This window comes from Cervus elaphus, chromosome 22, assembly GCF_910594005.1.
Source record: "Cervus elaphus chromosome 22, mCerEla1.1, whole genome shotgun sequence".
Lineage (NCBI taxonomy): Eukaryota > Metazoa > Chordata > Mammalia > Artiodactyla > Cervidae > Cervus > Cervus elaphus.
Window position 1 is genome coordinate 24239326 of NC_057836.1, and position 12340 is coordinate 24251665.

General features: G+C 39.5%; 1 long non-coding RNA gene across 1 annotated transcript; it reads right to left on the reverse strand.

Moving 5' to 3' along the window:
• Positions 1-2904: 2904 nt before the first annotated feature.
• On the reverse strand, positions 2905-7349 carry LOC122680850. The gene is made up of 2 exons (XR_006336795.1): positions 7290-7349; positions 2905-3433 (listed from the first exon to the last, which is right to left on the reverse strand). It is a non-coding gene; the product is annotated as an uncharacterized LOC122680850 (long non-coding RNA).
• Positions 7350-12340: the final 4991 nt, after the last annotated feature.

Sequence of the window (12340 nt, forward strand, 5' to 3'; positions counted from 1 at the left end):
TGAAGTATGTGTTTCTCATTCCCCAAGATAATTTTGTATTTCTACTGCAAACCCACATATCTAGACATTTCCAAGATATTATTTTTATGTTTGCAAACTTTACATAAATGGTTGGGTTTAGTTCAGTCGCTCAGTCGTGTACAAGTCTTTGCAACCCCATGAATCGCAGCACGCCAGGCTTCCCTGTCCATCACCAGCTCCTGAAGTTTACTCACACTCATGCCCATCGAGTCAGTGATGCCATCCAGCCATCTCATCCTCTGTCATCCCCTTCTCCTCCTGCCCACAATCCCTCCCAGCATCAGGGTCTTTTCCAACAAGTCAACTCTTCTTATGAGGTGACCAAAGTATTGGAGTTTCAGCTTCAACATCAGTCCTTCCAATGAACACCCAGGACTGATCTCCTTTAGGATGGACTGATTGGATCTCCTTGCAGTCCAAGGGACTCTCAAGAGTCTTCTCCAACACCACAGTTCAAAAGCATCAATTTTTCGGTGCTCAGCTTTCTTCACAGTCCAACTCTCACCTCCATACATGACCACTGGAAAAACCATAGCCTTGACTAGATGGACCTTTGTTGGCAAAGTAATGTCTCTGCTTTTTAATATGCTATCTAGGTTGGTCATAACTTTCCTTTCAAGGAGTAAGCGTCTTTTAATTTCATGGCTGTAATCACCATCTGCAGTGATTTTGGAGTCCAAAAAAATAAAGTCTGACTCTGTTTCCACCGTCTCCCCATCTATTTCCCATGAGGTGATGGGACCAGATGCCATGATCTTAGTTTTCTGAATGTTCAGCTTTAAGCCAACTTTTTCACTCCCCTCTTTCACTTTCATCAAGAGGCTTTTTAGTTCTTCTTCACTTTCTGCCATAAGGGTGGTGTCATCTGCATATCTGAGATTATTGATATTTCTCCCAGCAATCTTGATTCCAGCTTGTGCTTCTTCCAGCCCAGCATTTCTCATGATGTACTCTACATATAAGTTAAATAAGCAGGGTGACAATATACAGCTTTGACGTACTCCTTTTCCTATTTGGAACCAGTCTGTTGTTCCATGTCCAATTCTAACTGTTGCTTCCTGACCTGCATACAGGTTTCTCAAGGGGCAGGTCAGGTGGTCTGGTATTCCCATGTCTTTCAGAATTTTCCACAGTTTATTGTGACCCACACAGTTGAAGGCTTTGGTTTAGTCAATAAAGCAGAAATAGATGTTGAGATACCAAGGGAACATTTCATGCAAAAATGGGCTCAATAAAGGAGAGAAATGGTATGGACCTAACAGAAGCAGATGATATTAAGAAGAGGTGGCAAGAATACACAGAAGAACTGTACAAAAAAGATCTTCATGACCCAGATAATCACAATGGTGTGATCACTCACCTAGAGCCAGACATCCTGGAATGTGAAGTCAAGTTGGCCTTAGGAAGCATCACTATGAACAAAGCTAGTGGAGGTGATGGAATTCCAATTGAGCTATTTCAAATCTGAAAGATGATGCTGTGGAAGTGCTGCACTCAATATGCCAGCAAATTTGGAAAATCCAGCAGTGGCCACAGGACTGGAAAAGGTCAGTTTTCATTCCAATCCCTAAGAAAGGCAATGCCAAAGAATGTGCAAACTACCGCACAATTGCACTCATCTCACACGCTAGTAAAAGAATGCTCAAAATTCTCCAAGCCAGGCTTCAGCAATACGTGAACCGAGAACTTCCAGATGTTCAAGCTGGTTTTAGAAAAGGCAGAGGAACCAGAGATCAAATTGCCAATATCTGCTGGATCATTGAAAAAGCAAGAGAGTTCCAGAAAATGGTTGGGTACAGTATGAATTTCTTTGTTACCACTTTTTTTGGCCCCACTGTGTATTACTTTGATAACTACTCATGTTGTACATGCAGCTCCGGTTCCTTTATTTTTAGTGGGGTATTTTTTCTCTTTGTACATATTACCACAGTAACAGCTAATTGCTCACAATTTTTTATTGTTATCAACAAGTTTGTAATTTATAGTCTCACAAATATCTCCTTAGGCACATGTGTAAAGACTCTCTCTATGGAGCTAGGGGTAAAAGTGTAAGCCTAAGAACTCAAGAAAGCAGAGCCTGAGGCAAAAATTAAGGTACTGCCACTTTATTGAGAAAGTACAAGTGCAGGGCAGTGAGAAGAGGATAAAAGGAAGTGAAGCAAGAAAAGATACAAAATGATACAATGCAGTTCATCACCCTGTATCACAGCAAGCCCTGAGAGTGCCAGGACCACTTGGCAGATGTGCTCACACGGCGTTGTGAGTCTTGCCCCAGAACAAAAGCACGTTTAGAGCAAAATCTATAGCACAGAAAAGGGAGATGGGGGTTTAATCTGCCTAGCTCCCTTCCCCTCACCCTCTTCCCATAGGTCAAGGCTCACCCTATAAGGAGCTGACTACTTCTCTACCCCTGCATTTAAGGTTGCATCCTCTAACTCCTTGGCGGTCTCTCCGAAAGCCAAGTCCTATAACTGACAAATCCTATAATCCTATAACCTGTGGGTAGGTTTATATCCAAATCTGGAAGTGTAGAGACCATTCATTGTGAATAGGACTTGGCATAAGCAGTATGAACGCTATGAAAGTCTGGGTTTTCAACTCAGACTCCAAGCAACTTAGGGAGCATGGCAAAGTCACAAGCAGAGGCAGCGATATTAATGAAAACTAGAAGATGGACAGTGCCTTCAGAAAGAAGGAATCTGTGCAAGGTTTGTGTCCAATAAAGTACAGGCATACTTCAGAGGTGTTCAGGTTCAGTTCTAGACTACCACAAAAAAGCAAGTCTCAGAAATTTTTTCTTTCTCAGTGCATATAGAAGTCATGTTTATGTTATATTGTAGTCTATTGTGTGCAGTAACATGTCTAGGAAAACAATGTACATAATTTAATTTAAAATACTTTATTGCTAAAAAATAATGCCAAAACAATTACAGTAGGACTTCAGGAATTTTAAAATGGGGCCTAGAGACATGAAGTGAGTTAATTCTGTTGGAAAGATGGTGCCAATAGACTTGCTTCAACTTGCAGAAAAAGTAATATCTCTGAAGTGCAATAAAGTGAGTGTCTTTTCAGCCTTATCTTCTATTGCAAAATTGCTCTCCAAAGTGACTGCACCAATTTATACTTCCGTCAGCAGTCTTTAAGAACTCCAGTTGTTCCACACTTCCATCATTAAATTTAGCTAATCTGATGGATAGATTGGCACTTCATATTGTTTTAATTTGCATTTATAACAGTGAGATTAACTATCTTTTCATTCAGTAAATTCTCTGAATCTTTCTCCAATTTTTCTTTCAGGTTTTTTTTTTTTTTTAATGTTGATTTGTAGCTCTTTAAATCTTCTAAGAATTCATTTTCATATTTCAAACTTTCTCCCAGTCTGTAGATGATATTTTCACTTTGTGTGTGATACCTTTTGATGAAGAGAAAATTTCATTTTAATACAGTCAAATTCATCAACTATTTCCTTTATTCCAGAGTTTTATCAAGAATGGCTACTGAAATTTATCAGTTATCACTTCAGAATCTATTGATACGGTATGATTTCTTAAAACTTATTAATATAATTATATTGATAGTTTTCCTGCTATTGAACTATCCTTGCATTCCTATAAATCTTAATAATACATTCTTTATTATTAATAGGATAGATTTCTGAATTACATTTATTAATATTGTATAGAATTTCAGGTGGCACAGTGGTAAAAAATCTTCCTGTCAGTGCAGGAGATACAAAAGACACAGGTTCGATCCCCCAGTTGGGAAGATCCCTGGAGTAAGGCAACAGCAACTCACTCCAGTATTCTTTCCTGGAAATTTTCCATGGACAGAGGAACCTGGTAGGCTACAGTACATGGGGTCACAAAGAGTCGGACACAACAGCATGCACACACACACCTCGAACTCATTTTGCATTCTAGAATATATTCATAGAATATTGCATTCATAGAATATATTCTATATTCATTATATTCTTTAATTCTGTTTTCTGTATTATTCATATCAGGTATTGGTATTAAAATCAGATGGATTCATAAAAATAATTAGAGAGATTTTCAACTTTCCCATGTCGGATGCTAAAGACCTTAGTTAAATTAAGAGCAACTATATAAACCTTTCTGGAGTTTTGTCCCTTTCATGTAAATTTCCTTCTTCTTCCTTCAAATTCCTCAGTTCCAGAAAACACTCTGTCCAGGACACACATTGAAAACATCCTTTCTTGGGAGCCCCAGTAAACCTGTCTTTCACTCTAGTAAGACATCCTTTTGATAATAAGCTAATCAGTGGTGTATGGCTGTATGCTTAACTGCCTTTTAAAAACAAAAATAAAAGAACATAATTTGTAGCATTTGCCAAAGAGCCACCATGGCAAATTTCAAGTTACCAATGTGATATCACACAATGTAAAGTTAGAAAGAAATACCCACAATTGGCTCCTGGGAGTCAGTGAGAACTAGCTTCAGAATACCACTGAATCAAGATCCTACCTCCTTACCTGTTAGAGAACTATGCCAGACTATGGGAGAATTAAAATGTTCACCAAAGAAGACTAGACTTTCCCTGTAGATACTAGAAAGATCAGTACTGTCCTTTGACCTGGGCAAATAAAGCTCCTTTCGTCAGTCTTCAGTCTCAGGGCCTCCCTTCCCCACCTCTCAGACTTTGGAAGGATCTTCTCAAAATTTTGCAAGTCCCTGTCCAGTCCGTGGGACCAGTCAAGATTGCAGTGTCCCCATACCCATTTCTTCCCTTCACAACAGTCTCAAAACCCTAACTGCTGTGCTGTCTCTCTCCTCCTCCCCTAAGATGGGTTGACCAGATATCTAAGGGAGTTCAAACTCATGCCTATGGGTGCCCACAACTAGCTCAGTTCCGCAAAGGTACCTGGCAATAAAAGTATTATTTTGTGGGATACTACAAGATTGAGCTGCCAGAAGAAGGAAGACATGCTGATTTGGGCTAACTCAAATTGTTTATATGGACAAAAACTCTCACATAAAAATTTTTTGCCTTTCACAATTTTCACAATTAAGCCAGGTCTAAAGCCATAAAGTTATTGCTAGAATACTGTGAAAGAAAGGAAAGATGACTGAAATAAAATATAGGGCTTAAGGACTAACAACATTATAAATGAGTGTCAGAGTGGGATGGGAGGAGAGACACTGATTTAAATCATCTATCTAGAAGCAACATGAGGTCTCACAGCACATAGCTACCAACAGAGGATCATCTTAAAAAATGATCCGCTCAGAATAAGGATCGTTCACAGTGAAGTTAAACGTTGTATTTTTGAGGACAGCTGGTGCATGACTCCTCTAAGAATCCAATTTAGCATTTTCAGTTGAGGGAGTTGTCTCAGTACACTTCTGTACTTCGAAATTAGTTACATGTTTCCTTTATCTTTCAAGGATTATGAAAAGAACTCTGAATTTTATAAACAATGCCAGTATTGTCGTATAAAACAATGGGTTGGTTTGATTCAAAATATTCAATGATTCAGTATTAAATCATAACATACTGGCATTATAAGAAAAACTGAGATGTCATGGAATATTTGCTGGATTCTACCTACCATCATCTGTTTCCCAGTCTCTTGACAGCAGCATTTTAATTTCCTTTGGAGAAACACCTTCTTCCCTACTCTGAGTCCCTGTAGTTCAAGTTGGGGTACTTCACCCCCATCCTGGGTCCAGGGATGGGCATGTGACATGGACTGGACAACCAACATAGCCTTTTGCCCTAGCTCCAGTGACTATCCCAAGGATATGCACATATCATTCCAGGCCAGCAGGCAACCACAAAAATTTTTAGTAGAATTATCCAGGAAAAGATATTATCTTTCTACTGCAGTTATTAAATCATCAAAAGTACAACCTAGAGTTGTCAAAGAGCCAGCACATGAAAGTCTGCTTGAACATAAAATCAACAAAGAAGAAAGCAAAGATAAGCATTAGACAGAGAATCCTGAAGACCTCATTTTAGTCCTCAATCCAAACATGTGAATTGTTTTACATGAAAATAGTACTGTTACAGACAAAACTGTGTATGACAGAAATTCATATGTTGAAGCCTTACCCCTGATGTGACTGTATTTGAAGATAAGCTATTTTAAAAAGAATTCTGGTTTGGGGGACAATCTCAAGGAATGTGGATAAAAAAAAATGTACCAATATTATAAGGGAGTTGTATTGCCTTAGAAACCCCAGGCCTGGGAAACAAAGCTCTATAATTACTCAACCTCTAAGGCAATTAATACTCAAGTCCCCCCAAAACTTCCCTAAAGGAATTTGACTGCTGAAAGAAAAAAGGAATCTTCTTGAATGACTATTTCAGCTGTGGCCACAAGGGGCGATAGAGACCAGAGCCTAGGAGAGACTGGGGACAAGGGAATTTATGCCACTGTTAGGTCAGGGGTCTCTGATATTCCTGTTCTTCATGACATTACGTATGCCACAGAACAGCAGCCATTATATATCATCTCCCTTTCTTTTTCCCTGAAAGTTTTTTTTTTTTTTGCCCAGCCACGTGGCATGTGGGATCTTAGTTCTCCAACCAGGGATTAAACCTAACCACTAGACCACCAGGGAATTCCCGAAAATTATGTTAAATGTTACTTTCAAATTATGGAAATCCTTTTTTCCTTTCATAAATGTGTGATAAGCCAGGATGGTTAAATATATTATTAAGCTATAGATTTCAAAATCGTAGGCGATAACTCTAAGTCCAAACAAGAGGAATCTGTGACATCTAGATATCGTGAACTTTGAGCTGAGTAACAATCGCTCTTCCCCTTTTGCCTTCTTGTCTGAGATGATCCTTCCTTGCATTGTGACACACGGTAGTATGAACGTATTTCTATTACAGCACTTTTTATTGCTTAGTCGCCCAGTTGTGTCCGACTCTTTGCAACATGGACTGCAGCACGCCAGGCCTCCCTGTCCCCCACCATCTCCAGAAATTTGTCCAAGTTCGTGTCTCTTGCTTTGGTGATGCCATCCAGGCATCCCATCCTCTGATGCCCTCTTCTCCTTCTGCCCTCAATCTTTCCCAGCATCAGTACTTAGAAGACTAGAAATTCCTAGAATGGAATTGTGCCTTCTCTGTGAGCTCAGGCAAGTTGCTTAAGTCTCAGTTTCAAGTTGTGTATGATGATTACAGCATGCAGAAAACAAAAACCTGGCAGATGGTAGAAACTCCATAAATTTTTAAAGTATTGTTAAAATCAAGAACTTCCACTATCTGAACCTAATCCATGTTTTCAAACTTACTTCACACTGTGACTCATCAGGCATCTAACACTCCAGCCAGAAGCTCCTTTTCTTGTACTCTACTTCTCCAAGGTCCGATTCAAAGAAAACTGTTAAGGGGAAGAAGAAGAAAATAAAAACCTCCATTTCCTCTTCCTTGATAGTAAAAGCATAAGTTTCCTTTGAAATTATATTCTCTGTGTTTAGAGCATAACACTACATATTGTGACCTTTTAGAATTGCGCTGTTCAAAGACCATAATGGCATGTTGCACTTTTGCAACTACAGACATTTAAGTGATACTTCTTCGAATTTTTATATTAAGCCAAACAAAATAAAGCAAAGATTGTGTTTGCTTGAGCTTTGTCACGGTACTTCTTCATGGAGAAGCCAAAATTCCCTGTGAGAAAACAATAGGAAAGATAATATTTCATTCAAAGATGAGAAAATGCTGGCTAGCGCAGGTTAACTAAATCATGCAAGTGCATATATATAGAGAGAGATAGTAGCACATTGAAGACAGGAAATCAGGGCTTTCTCTACTGTTCTCAAGGAGGGTTGTGGGAGAGATTAGGCAGCTAATGACAACCTGGGTTACTTCTCCCATCTTGGTTCAAGGTGGGATTTTTATGAGGATGGACACCAGCAATAGTTTGCTACTCATAATCTAGAGAGGGGAACAGAGAGCTGGAGCCAGAAACAAGTAGGGAGGGGATCAAGAAGGAAAACAGTGAGGGAGAATAATTAAAGGAGTGAGTGCTGACTAACTTTCCTCTGTACTGGCTTTGCCAGGGGCGAACAGGAGCTTGCTCCCTTGTGTGCTGTGGCAGAAAAGCAGCGCATTCCATTTAGTTAAGTCTCTGCAAGTGGAGCTTGTGTTACTGAATTACAGAAAAATGAGGTGGGGGTAGGAATGAAATTAATAAGAGGGATCATTTTTCCTTTCTTTTCTAAAATGTTAAGAGGAAAGAAATAGAACAAAATACAGAAAACCATTATTCCTTCATGGATTAGTCAGGAGAGCTAATTCCATCCAGTTCTACTTCCATCCAGCCTCACAGTACAAATGGGTCAAGCTCTTTGGCCTTCCATTTCCTCAACGAAAAAGTAAGGGATTGTGCTGGTTCCATATTTCCAGGGTTTTGTATTAAGGAAGTAATGACTTCATGTTTTCATGGAAATAAGGGAGGAGATAAGAAACTAACTTTTAGCAATAGTCACCTAGTGCCAGGTAAATGAGACTTGGGTTTTATATACATAGACTCAGAACTCAAACAACCCAGGTTTGTTTATGTGTTCTGCCACCTAAGTAGCTGTGTTACCTTGGGGAAGTTACCTAACCTCTCTGTGCCGTCAATGTCCTCAGCAGTAAAACAGAGACAATGATAACTACGCCCAAAGTGTCGCTGGGATTAAATGACTCTATCTATCTATCTAGTCACATATTGATGTAGAATACTACACATATGTAGTGTTATGTATATAGAATAGTAACTGGCATAAAGTAATTGCTCTACAAATGCTATTAAAATGATTACTACAACTCTAAAAAGTGGACATTCACTCCATGCAGATGAAAAAGAAAATGGATAAGAAAACCAAAACTTCAGAGCTTTGAGCTTTTCTGACTTCCAGTAGTTTTAGTCTCTTAACTACTACCCTATACCAGTTAAAAAAGGGTGAAAGTCACAGCGTTTTGTAGGCAGCTAGGGAAATTCTACCAGTTACACAACCAACAGTCAATCAAAATCATTCAATGAATACAGAATAAACCACAGGTCACAAAAGTCCTCCAATCCCTAGCACAGCTTTTGGAAGAGTGTAATAATAGTTAATTTGCCTAGGTAAAGAAATGCCCCAAAGGGATTACTCTTGTATTGGGCTGAAGTCCAAAGAAAAGACTGACATCTAGTCTAAAGGTTCTCAGAAATGCAAATTGCCTACTTCAAATTCCAGGGAATTTAAATCTCTGCATGGAAGAGTCTTTCTCTGGACTGGAGGAAGAGACTTTTTTGAAGAATTGGTAGACCCTTTCCCCAGCATAGGGAAGGTTTTGATGGGGGTGGGGGCTGCAGGGAAGGGAGCACCAAGTAGAGAACTCCAGGTTCAGAAATCAAAAGGGGGAAGGGGAAGGTGGTGGGGGGAGATATTTCAGAATAAAATCAGATACCACAGAAAACACAGACTGTAAGAAACTGATGATTAGTCTGTTTCTCTTTTTTTAGGGGGCTTAAAATTCGAGGAACTGTGACAATTCCATTACACTCAGTAGCTCTCACAGTATGAGAAAAGGGGCCCTAAAACAAATCAGTAGTTTCTGAGAGTTTCCAAGAGAGAAAAAACACAAGCTAACTCTTGAAAGACCTACAAGGTATAAAAGAAGAAAAGTAGTCCAGAAAGTACTGGATTGGAGCTAGAAACATGGTATTTAAAATTATCTGTTCAACAAATATTTATTCCTTGTTATTTATTTATTTTTGGCCAGGTACTCTTCCAAAAGCTGATTATACAGTTCTGATCAGATAGGCATGGCCCTTAGGGGATTTAGAAAGCTAATGAAGGAGAAAAAGAATATTCAAGAAAACAAATATACACAATTGTAAGTTAGAGTGATCCTATAACAGAAAAAGAGAGGATGTCATATAAGAAGATAACAAGGGATATACTTTTATATAAGGAATCTACTTTTAACCAAGTATAAGAAATCTAGTTTTAACCAGGCAGGAAGGCTTCTCTGAAGAGGTGACATATAAGAAAAGGCTTGATAGGTGAGGCTTAACCATGAATAGGTGGAACTGGAGGAGGGAGAAGCATTTTAAGCATGTGAAACAGAAGGTGTGAAGATCCTAAAGTAAGAGATGATCTACCAAGGAGAAGGCTGATCTGAATTACCTGCTTTCCAATACAGCAATATACTGTTTTTCTTTCCACAACAACCACCTAAGATTTGTAAATCTCGTAAAAATAAGTTCAATGAATGGATTCACCTTTTTTATGTACGTTTTTTTCTTTCTCGGGGTAGTGAATCACTAGACAAAGCCAGCCATCTTCCAGTGCATATTAAAAATAGCTTTTCCAGATCTACTGTTATCATTGGCTTTTTTCCAGGGCTTTATGCTCTACTGAAACTAAGCACTTAAATGAGCAATTTAACTCGGGTTTTTTAGCCTAGGAAAAAGTGACGTTTTTGATTCTGTTTTGTGATGTAGGGCTGAATTTTAAGTTGCTCAGTTATAATTAATCCTTTGTAACACCGCAGAAGCAAAACATCTGTGATCCTTGTTCAGTAAAAGAGCCCTGTACCAACCACGTAAGTAAGACAAAATGCACTCGAAACAAGGCATTGAGGACCATTCTGAGTAAAGCAGCCGGGTGTTTGTGCTTCGACATATAATTGAGACAGGCTCAAAAGGCCTTGCGACATCGTGACACGCTGCTCACTTTGGCCAGCAGAGGGAGACCAGAGAGTCGTCAAGCACCTAATGGAGCCACACCCCGAATATGGTTGCTTATTATCTCTCTCCTGATATTTTAAAACCACAAGAAGAAGATGAAAAATTCTTGTCCAGAAAACGCTTAAATTTTAACACTGAGGCAAAATCCACATAACAGAAAATTAGCCATTTTAGAGTGTAGATCTATTACCTCCACAGTATTGCATAATCAGCCCCTTCTCTCGTTCCAAAACATAAAAAATGCTTATATTTCATACAAAGAAAATTTACAAAAGCCCAGCCCTGTCCTCTCCTCATTCCGTCACATTCTGAGTTTTGCCTCCACCTGCATTACGTTAGAAATCGTTCCCGCGCATTCTCCGAACAGCCTTCTCCACTAAACAATTCACAGACTCTGATCCAGGGTTAAAATTACATGTTCAAAAACCAAAACCATCTCAAGTCTTCAGTTTTTTTCTCTGGGAATCGTGAGGTTGCAACAGCCAGTACAAGTAACTGTTTAAAAATTCTATACATATTATGTTTTGTCCTTTCTCAACAAAGAAATGAATAAATTATTTTTATTTAAATAGTTACAAAACAGAAATTAACAATGTAATACACCAACACCTTTCAGTCTTTTATGTGAAATTTAAAGTTCTTTCCATCTAGAGTGAAATTTTAAGATATTTCTAGGTTAGAACAAGAGCCAAGATTTTAAGGGCACCATGTCAATTGGTTAGATAACAAATTTGGGGGAAAAAAAAAAAGAAAACAGTTAATGTCACAAAAGCTGAAGGTTTACAACCTAAATCTACTATTTTATTATAAAAGAATTTAATCTACTTCATGGGGCCTTGGCCCAGGGAAGGGTAAAAAAATGACAAACTGGAGAGGCAGGGGGAGGGGAATTGCTGGTGGTGACTCTGGGAAAACAGGAGGGAGGGAAACTGAAGAGCAAATGAGGCCGGATCCGCCCTAACAAAGAGGCAGAAACTGTGTCTCAACAGCCACCAAATCCAGTTCAGGGCGGTTTGAGCCAGTTTCTGAGCTGGATTGAGAACAACAGCCTCGGCTGAGACTTGACGAGGGTGAAACAGAAAATACAGAATGGACTTCGCAGTGAGAAGTGGAATTGGCCTGGACTCGCAGGAGCCTAAAGCTGTTTCCTGGAGTAGCAAAGTCAGATAAAATATAAGGCCTGGAGCCGGAACAGCGGCCTACTAAGTAAGGAAAAACGACAGAGCACTGCCTCTGTGCCTGGATCCAGTCCGCATTTTCCCTCATACTTCCCCTAATTGTGGCTGGTGAGGGAAAAGGGCCTCAGGGTATCAGTTTTCAGAGAAAACTGGCTGCGGTGTGGGGGGAGGGGAGGATTGTGTGTCTAGGGTGGTTTAATGTGTATCCCGGGGGGGTGGGGGTGTAGAATGTGTGAGAGTCTGAAGGAGAGGGAACAACACTTCACACCCTGCAGTTCACACCGCCTCTCTGCACCTCTGCTGCATTATTGCACAACCTCAACATAACACCGCACAAAGGTGTCTTGGGAGCGCGCTACACTCTGGATACTTGCACATGTAATTACCAGGCTCCTTCGGCTCTATGCATTAATGACAATACACGAATCAGGACTGTCCA